Source organism: Myotis brandtii, unplaced genomic scaffold, assembly GCF_000412655.1.
Source record: "Myotis brandtii unplaced genomic scaffold, ASM41265v1 scaffold397, whole genome shotgun sequence".
In the NCBI taxonomy this organism is placed as follows: domain Eukaryota; kingdom Metazoa; phylum Chordata; class Mammalia; order Chiroptera; family Vespertilionidae; genus Myotis; species Myotis brandtii.
Window position 1 is genome coordinate 5017432 of NW_005365229.1, and position 8728 is coordinate 5026159.

Genomic DNA, 8728 nt, shown 5'->3' on the forward strand with positions numbered 1-8728 from the left:
GTGGAACTGTTCTGTATCTTGTTGGCAGTGTTTACACACACAAACATATATGCACACATTAAAACTCATTGGGTACATTTTCTTATATGTATGTTAAACTTTAATAAAGTTGATTTTAAAAGATTAAAAACCACTTTACAGTGAAGTTTGATAGCAAAGGAAGAGATCCATAATAAATGAGCATCTCTTATGCCCTGAGGTTTACAAACTTTCCCCCTAGCATCCTTGGGGAAAGCTCTTGTTCTCTCCCTGTTCAGCGTTCAACAAAAATACTGGGCTCCAAGAAACACAGCTATTTGTGGATTCTCACATCCCTATTAAAAGCACTTCCATGTTTTCAAAGGCCAGTTCTTTAGATGCCTTGATTTAAAAATAGAAACATGTCACATTTAACTAAGGGAGAAAGCTGGATATTACAGTGCCTAATCTGTCCCAGCCCCACTGACAGTGGGTAGAGAAGGTGGCAGGAAGGCACAGGAGGAGAATCTGGCACCTGTTTGCCAGTGAAAGGAAGAAATGGAGTCAGAGGAGGCAAATTTAGAGATGGTGGCGGTGCAGGTGGGAGGTGGGTATAGCAAGTGGCTAGTTTACCGCTGGAGGAGCAAGTCAGGAAACCCTTATGCAGCACCTGTGGGGACTCCACTTGTCCATCGTGAAGCTTCCACCAACTACTGATCTCTTATTGCTACCATTAGGGCCAAGGAACACGGATTCTGAGATTTGCTAGAAACAGGTGACAGTGGATGAAGCCAGAGCAGAGGCCAGGTGTTAGGCCCTCTATTCCAGCCTGAGCCCTAGGGTGCTGATGGGACAGCACTGAAGCCACAGATGCACAGGCCATCGCTTGGTATACATTTTCCTACAGACACTAGCATGTCTATATTACAACAGTAGGGACGCATTGTACAGGAGAATTCTAAGTTCACTTGAGGTTTTTGAAAATTTATTTTAGAGAGAGAAAGAGGGGGGAGAGAGAAACATTGATTTCTTGTTTCACTTATACATTCATTGGTTTATTCTTTTTTTAATATATTTTTTTATTGATTTCAGACAGGAAGAGATAGGAACATCAAAGATGAGAGAGAATCATCGATTGGCTGCCTCCTGCTAGCCCCCTACTGGGGATTGAGCCTGCAACCGGGCATGTGCCTTTGACTGGAATCGAACTGGGGACCCTTCAATCTGCAGGTCGACACTCAATCCACTGAGCCAACCCAGCTAGGGCTATTCTTTTTTTTTTTTTTAATTATTTTAATCCTCACCTGAGGATATTTTTTTTATTGATTTTTTAGAGAGAGAGAAACATCAATATGAGAAACTTGGATGAGTTGCCTCCCTTACGCACCCTGACCCCTAGGTATGTACCCTGAGAATTGAATCCACAATCTTTTGGCATAGCGGGGGATGATGCTCTAACCAACTGTCCCACCAGCCAGGGCTTACTGGTTTATACTTGTATGTTATCTGACCAGGATTGAACCCACAACCTTGGCATACCCAGATGACACTCTAACCAACTGAGCTACCCAGCCTGGGCCACTTGAGTTTTTAAGTAGAAACATGAAGTGCAAAGGTCAGGCTTGTAGTGGGAATTCTTCCAGGGGTTTCTTGGGTCTACATCATGTCCTTGGCCTTTAGGGGATGGATGAGTGGAGCAATTCAAGGAGCAAAAACTAGATTCTCCAAGAACCAAATGAAGGACCGGCTGGCTCACCCCTCAGCCCATCCTTTCCCCTTCCCCAAATCTCATCCTCCTGAGGCTGTGTGCAAGCCTTGTCTTCCTTCAGTGCTGAAATGACCTTTCTGGTCCCTGAACCTAAGGCTACTTTTTCCTGAGGACTCAGTGGTGGCTGCAAGGGGGTGGGGTCTGGATATCTGGGCATTCCCTCACCCACAACACTTCCTGAGCACCTCTGTATGCTCAGCCAGAGTGAAAGTGGAGGAATGGCTGCCAAGATGCCCCCAATAGCCACAGGAGCATTTTCCATCTCCCTGCCAAGTGCTGGGGATTCAGAATTTGGGAGCTCAGAATGGAATTGCTCCAGGTTATGGAGGGGTTTCCTGGCATTGTCATGATACCCACAGGGCCCTCTACTCCCCCTCAAGTAATAAAGCCAGAAACAATCCTATTTGCAGACTATCCTGACACCAGAGGTCCACAGGGCCTCTCCCTTGTTCAAAAGCAATGCTTCTGGATCCCAGACAAACCACACTTAACTTTTTAAAACCAACCTTTCCTCTTAATGGCTTAAGAAGTGCTGTGGACCCTACCCCTGACCTCAGCAGATTTAAAGGCCAGCCATGACCACACTACACCCTTCATCACCCCTAGAACCTTCCCCTTTCCTTCTCTTCTCTTACTTCCATAGGTTCCAAAGCGTCCTCCCTCCTTGCCAAGACTAGCCCAATCTCCACTTATGCTCTGGATGCTGTGCCCTCCATGTGCTCTCAGACTCTGCAGGGATGCTGGAGTCACAATGACCCAGGGTCAAATCCCAGCTCTGATGTCCACTGAGACATCTCTGTCCTGCTCCATGCTTCAGCTTTCTTATCTTTCTCTGGAAGACAAATGAGATGGCCACTCCAGTCCTTGGTCCAGCTCCTGTCTCCTCCCTCCCCGACTCAAGCACCCCCTTTCTCCAACATTTTCAACCTTCTCTTTTGCCCAAACTCCCTTCCAATGGACTGTAAACACACCATGTATACCCTCTTTTGGACAAGTCTCCTGTCACCTTCTTTTCCTTCAGTCTAACTACCTAAACACCACATTTGCTGCCACCTTCTTGCTTTATTCCTGCACCCAGCCCCCTTCTGCTCCAACATACCACTGGTGACAAACCAACAGCTTCCCCTCTCCGAAATCCAGCAGCCCTCCCTTAGGAACTGCCTCCCCTGACTCTATAGCTCACACCTCAGATGGCTCCTCTTGAGCTCCTGACTCCCTTCACCCTATGTCAAAGCACCACCCTGGTCCTTCCCTGGCACTCCAGGCTTCTTCTCAAGTGAAGCACAGAGGAAGATTAGCACTCTTCCATAGCACAAGTATTAAAAACCACCAGGCCCTTGGGGAATGTGAAATTCTGCAGACGCCAGGTTTATTGACTTGGACAATCCAACAATAAACTCCAAGCTCTTGTATTTAGGATAGAGAGGGGAGAAAAGGAAAAATAAACCAGTGATGGGCATAGGACACTGCCTTGCTCATCAGTAAAATGGCTAAAAGGAGAGAGTGAGGGGAAACTGAGCACTCTTCATAGTTGGTCTGCTCAAAGGAGCAGCTGCCGGTGGGGGCAGCAAGCTGTCTCCAAGGAAGCCTGGGTTCCTTCCAAAACTTCAGTGTAGGAGGAACATGATTAATTTACAGGGTGACAAGAAACAAACACCCAGCACTCTAGTTCCAAAAGCCTCCCTCTTAAAACTCAAGCCATCGTGCTTAGAAGGAAGCCCGTATATTCATGATATACCTCAACTTTAAAAAGACAATAACAGGTGGTTCCAGTGTGGTCCCAGTCCCAGACCATTCTTTCCTTTGGGCTAAAGTTTCTATCATCCCCTAAATTTCATACTGAGAATTCATTTAGTCTCTTATTTACCAAAATTGTGTTGAAAATCCAGGCATTGCTCTAGATCAGTGGTTCTCAACCTTCTGACCCTTTAAATACAGTTCCTCATGTTGTGACCCAACCATAGAATTATTTTCGTTGCTACTTCATAACTGTAATGTTGCTACTGTTATGAATCGTAATGTAAATATCTGATAATGCAGGATGGTCTTAGGTGACCCCTGTGAAAGGGTCGTTTGACCGCCAAAGGAGTCGCGACCCACAGGTTGAGAACCGCTGCTCTAGATGCTGTAGTTGCAGCACTAAGCATATCAGAAATCTCTGATTATACAGGATAGAGGGGTATATTGGGGGACCAGGGTGTGTGCTTTCCTGCACCATTACCAAAATACTCACAGAAGCCACTTCTTTTGCTCAAGTACTTCCATGGCAAACAGCACATTAGTGAACACAATAGTGCTGGCAACTGGGCTGTGTAGAGGGGTTAATACAACTGTGTGGGAGGGATGTTCTCCAACCTGAGCCACAAGGAAAAAGGCAGATCAATCCCCTTGCATTTCCCCCAAACTGCACCTAAAACCCAAGCAGTCCTACTAAAAAAAAGAAAACTGTCAAATGTTGCAACATTCTTTATCTTTTTTTAAAGTGTGGTAAAATATACATAAATTGTATCATTTCAACCACTTTAAAGTGCACAGATCAGTGGTATTCACATTGTTGTGCAACCATCACCAACTGATGGTCACCAATGACTATCATCTTCAGAACTTTTTCATCTTCCCAAACTGAACTCTAACTCCCTGTTCCTCCTGTTCCAGCCTCCAGCAACCACCATTCCACTTTCTGTCTCTACAAACGACACTGACCATTTTTATGCTTAGTGGTATCTCTTCACTCAAAATGTCAACTGAGAAGGAAGCCTTTAATTTTACTTAATAGGAGACTTCCATCAAAGTCTCCCAAAGATGTGGCTCCAACAAACATGGCTTTTTCGACTTCGTAGGAAGGCAAGTTTCCAGACCTGAGCATCCTTTCAGCATGACAGAAGCCTCCATGCTGTTTGGGGCATTGTGCATTTTGGAGCGATGCTTTTTAGCTTTCCATTGTGTCCAAGATGAGCTAGATCTTATTTTGTTTAAAATTTTATTTTACCATTTTTCTTTTTTACTTCATGTTCACAGTAAAATGACCCAACGTGAAGGACAGGCTTTTGGGCCACTGTGCATGTGTACCACTTGCAAACCCCGATGCTCCTTCAGAAGGCATTTGGGCTAACCTTGGGCACAGCAGTCTGAGAGAATCCTCTCCTTGTCCTAAGGACGTACACCAGAGCAGCCGACAAGTTTCTATTGGGAGAAGGATTGGATTGTGGTGTGCCGCCCAAGGACTGTTTGCCTTTTGTGGCCCCATTAGGTCAGTGTCAGAACTAGAGAAGACAGTTCAGGTTGAGAGAGAGACAGGACGAAGAGGAAGAGCAGTGATGAGAACAGGACCCAGGAGGGTCTGAACTGGGGGCCAGAGACATGAAGCCAAGACCAAACGGACCCCGTGGTCCCCTCACCTGAAAGATCAGCAGAGTCATCTTCCTGGAACAGAAAATGAGGGCACAGATGAGCCTGCGCTGCCAGCTCACACAGTCACATGGGAAGACACAGCCAGAGTAAAAGCAGGTGACAAGTGGGGCATGGCCTGGATGGGCAGTAAGGATGGCCTGGTCAAGAAGTGCCTTTGCCTGGAGGTTTTTCTTCTTTCGTTTATCCTCCCCAGAGTATTTTTTCCATTGATTTTTTTTTAGAACCAGTGGAAGGGATTTGGGGGTGGGTGGGGGGTGGGAGGGAAACATTGATGTGGGAGAGAGACATCAATTGGTTGCCTGCTGCACATGCCTGACCAGGGCCAGGGATCAAACCTGCAACTGAGGTACGTGCTCTTGAATGGAAATCGAATCCGAGAATCAAGCCCAAGACCCTTGAATGCACAGGCCGGCACTCTAACCACTGAGCAGCGCCGGCCAGGGCTGCCTGGTGGCTTTTTAAGCTGGGATCTTGATAGAAGGCCGTCTGAGAGGGCATGCCTAGAATATAATTCCCAGTTCAGTTAGCCAACTGGTTTGGTGTAAAAAACAAAACAAATGAAACAATAATAAAATCACCTGTAATGACTACATTTTTGTGGGGTGGGAATCAAAGGGTAGTAAAATACCCAAGAATGCACCCCGCCTAGGGCTCAAAATCAAGAGCAAATTGGTTCTCCCACAGAGAACTTCAATGGCTACAAGCAACCCTAACATTGTTTGGGGGGAGGAGTGGGTGAAATGGACAAGCAGCTACTCAGTTTGAAAGGAAAAAGTACAGCAACAGGGGAATCCGGTTTCAGAAACCCTGTCCGGCCCCTGGCTGGTGCCCCTCCAGCATATCAGCCCTCTGCCTTTCTTCACCTTTTCCATCTCATTCTGCTGGGTTTCATCATGATTTTTAATCTCTGCTTCTCTGTGTTTACATTTAAGATCCTTCAGAGTTAAATATAAAAAAAAAAAAATCGGTCAAATCTGGTATACATTAAAACAGGATCGTGAGGTAGATTTCTATACCAAAAATGATTTTTGAAAAGTAATTCAACCTCCTGTCAGCATTTGCCTCTGGGGTGATGGCAGATGTCTGTGTTCTATGCCACTTAAACTAACTTCTGTTTTCTTACAATGAGTTTGGGTTTTTAGTATAAGAAAAAAAATTTTTTTCATGTGGTAATGTAAAACTTGTGAACATATTTTTATATTAAAACAATCTCATGGGTTGTTTTTAACTAGTAATAACTTGGAAATTTTATACTGTCTCTTCAAATTATAAGTAGAATAATTACCCATATTGTCCCAAAATACACTTAGTGCCAACTTTTAAAACCCCATACCATTGGAATAACATGACATTTTGTGCACCGATGCCAAAAATAAACAGATTCAAAGCTGTAATGAAGCAAAGAGGGGTGGTTGTGGATAAGAACACCGAACAGACTTGTACAAATATTTTAAAGAGTTCCTGTGTAGTCATTAAAAAAGAAATTTTAATGACTTCATAAAATTTAACTTTAAAAAATATTTATGTTTTAAGACAACCACTTTAAAAAAGGTTTAAAAAGAACATTCCTCCTTTTTTTAAGTGAAGGGCACGCTCTTTTTTAATCTTTTTGTTTTACTATGAACACAAAATAAGAATTCACATGCAATATAAAGCAAAATCTAAGAATCCCCTGCTTACCCCTTCCCCCCAAAATGACTGCTAATGATCTCCTACCAGAAAATCAGTATTTTAAATAGAGAGGGCTTGTCTGATAAAGAACCTGAGGGGTCTTTTGTGGTAATAGTTAAACAGGTAGTTCATGACCAGTCATCAAGCAATGTACTTTTCTGTATGTATATTTCTTTTTTTTTAAAATATATTTTTATTGAATTCAGAGAGGAAGGAAGAGGGAGGGAGAGATAGAAACATCCATGAAGAGAGAGAATCATGGTGAATCAGCTGCCTCCTGCAAGTCCCCCAAGGGGGATCGAGCCCACAACCCTGGCATGTGCCCTTGACTGGAATTGAACCTGGGACCTTTCAGTTCGCAGGTTGAAGCTCTATCCATTGAGCCAAACTGGCTAGGGCTGTATATTTCTTTTTAATTGATGAGAGAGAGAGAGAGAGAGAGAGAGAGAGAGAAGAGGGTGGGAGAAAGGGAGAGGGGGAGAATGAGATAAACACTGATTTGATGTTCCCTTATCCTTATTTATGCATTCATTGGTTAATTCTTGTATGTGCCCTGATTTGGGGTGGAGGGGGGGGATCGAACTCCCAACTTTGGGGTATCAGGATGATTCTTCAATCAAGTGAGCTAACCACCAGGGCTTGTATGTGCATCTCAATGAAAGGGTTAAAAATGGGAGGCCAGGGAAAGTAATTTGAAACTAAGTATAAAGAGCAGCAAATATCTGACCAGCAAGACCTCCTGAATAGTTTACAACTAGAGTCAGGAGTCATGTCTAAAAAGCAGCAAGTTTGAAAAAGGTATCCAGCATCACTCCCAGGAACTACAGAAATGATGAAACATTCTTGCGTTGGCATATTCCAGATAAGAATTCATTCCAGTACCTAAGGGACAATTACCCACAGACTATTTTATAAAATGAAATTGCTTCTCTTATTTTCAAGATGAGCTCTTGGAGATAAGATGTAGAGATAGAGGAGCTGCCATTTAAGTGAAGACTCTATCTGATAAGCCGTCAGCTTTCCGTTCAGGTTGGAGAGCTGTCAACAACAAAGTGGACAGACCTCTGGGCTATTTCAGCAGACAGAACTGAGAGCCCTGAGCTGAGCGCTCTGAGGAGTCTTCTCTACACTGAGTTCCACGTGGCTGCTGCAATGGAAGGCTGCCATGTCCACCTGGATTAAACACCCCTAAGGCTGTAAGGTACCAAACTGTTTGCTAACAGGTACACGGAGGCTTAGAGACAGGCACAGCAGCCAGGACAGCATCACCCTTCTCAGTTCAGGTGTTATCTTTTATCTCTCCAATCTCCTACCATCCAGGAATTTCCTTCCACCCAGGGCAGAGCAGGCTGTTGCTTAGCAACTTCAACAAGTCACATCCCAAATATGGAATAGATGTGGCTAAAATAAACACCGTGACAAAAATCACTGCAAGTTACAACTGGGAGGGGCCAAAGATAGGAAACACAGAGACTTTTTTGTTTTACACTGACCTGTGAACACCACACCATGCCCTGACTTTGTTGCTTACAGGTTTTAACTGACTTTATAGAAACCCAGAGGAAGCATAGGAATTCGTTTTGGCTTTCAGTCCCTTTCAATTCAGTGATGCTCAAGACCCCCCTTCTTCCCTTGCACGATGGGCCAGAGAACTTCTATCACTTATCGCTACATCACAAAACGCTGGGAGGGAGGACTGTGGTATTTATTTCTGCAGAGGACCTGGAGCAGCTTGTACCGGTTCAATCAATTAAACATTAACTAGGGGTTTTCTGTCTCTAGTTTTCTGGTAAAACACCTGCAACCCGAAGCGTTCTCTCCAGTTCTGACGCTCCCAGTAGCGATCACCTCGAGAACCACAGGGAACTACCGTGGGGGGCTGTTACCCTTTCCTTTGGGACGAATGACTAACAGATCCTC

General features: G+C 44.4%; 1 protein-coding gene across 1 annotated transcript in view; it reads right to left on the reverse strand.

The window, feature by feature from the left end:
- NAA60 (N(alpha)-acetyltransferase 60, NatF catalytic subunit) overlaps positions 1-5228 on the reverse strand; it is a 24652-nt gene extending 19424 nt beyond the window's left edge. The window contains exons 1-2 of the mRNA XM_014545159.1: positions 5125-5228; positions 3960-4081 (exon numbers count right to left, since the gene is read on the reverse strand). The gene's annotated coding sequence lies outside the window, so the exon portion shown is untranslated. The remainder of the gene's footprint in view (positions 1-3959; positions 4082-5124) is intronic.
- Between the last annotated feature and the right edge of the window lie 3500 nt (positions 5229-8728).